Source organism: Penaeus monodon, chromosome 30, assembly GCF_015228065.2.
Source record: "Penaeus monodon isolate SGIC_2016 chromosome 30, NSTDA_Pmon_1, whole genome shotgun sequence".
Classification (NCBI taxonomy): Eukaryota; Metazoa; Arthropoda; class Malacostraca; order Decapoda; family Penaeidae; genus Penaeus; species Penaeus monodon.
The window spans coordinates 4,559,530-4,559,819 of record NC_051415.1 but is presented as its reverse complement, the minus strand read 5'-3'; the positions used below and the strand labels follow the sequence as shown (position 1 = coordinate 4,559,819).

Genomic DNA, 290 nt, shown 5'->3' with positions numbered 1-290 from the left:
GAGTAATTCCTACTATACTTCATATAAAAAACTGAATTTGGCAACAAGATACAGGCAGATTTTAAATTCTAAAATAAATTTCTGAATTTAGTAATTTACACATAACATTACTCTATTCTCCTCCTCATCTACCATCTACCATGAAAATGCAACACTCACTACCCATAGTCTTTATCAAAGGTGATAAAAAAGGTACATTTTTTGTGTTAAAAGGGGGAGGGGTGAACTTTTCAACTCCTGAATACCTAAAAGATAACATTTTCATCATAGCAACAACAACAACAACCAAA

At 31.4% G+C, this 290-nt stretch overlaps 1 protein-coding gene across 1 annotated transcript in view; it reads right to left on the bottom strand.

Annotated features, from left to right (window-relative positions):
- LOC119592481 (RNA 3'-terminal phosphate cyclase-like) overlaps nt 1-290 on the bottom strand; it is a gene marked incomplete in the record, with an annotated part of 10,949 nt that overhangs the window by 3,661 nt on the left and 6,998 nt on the right.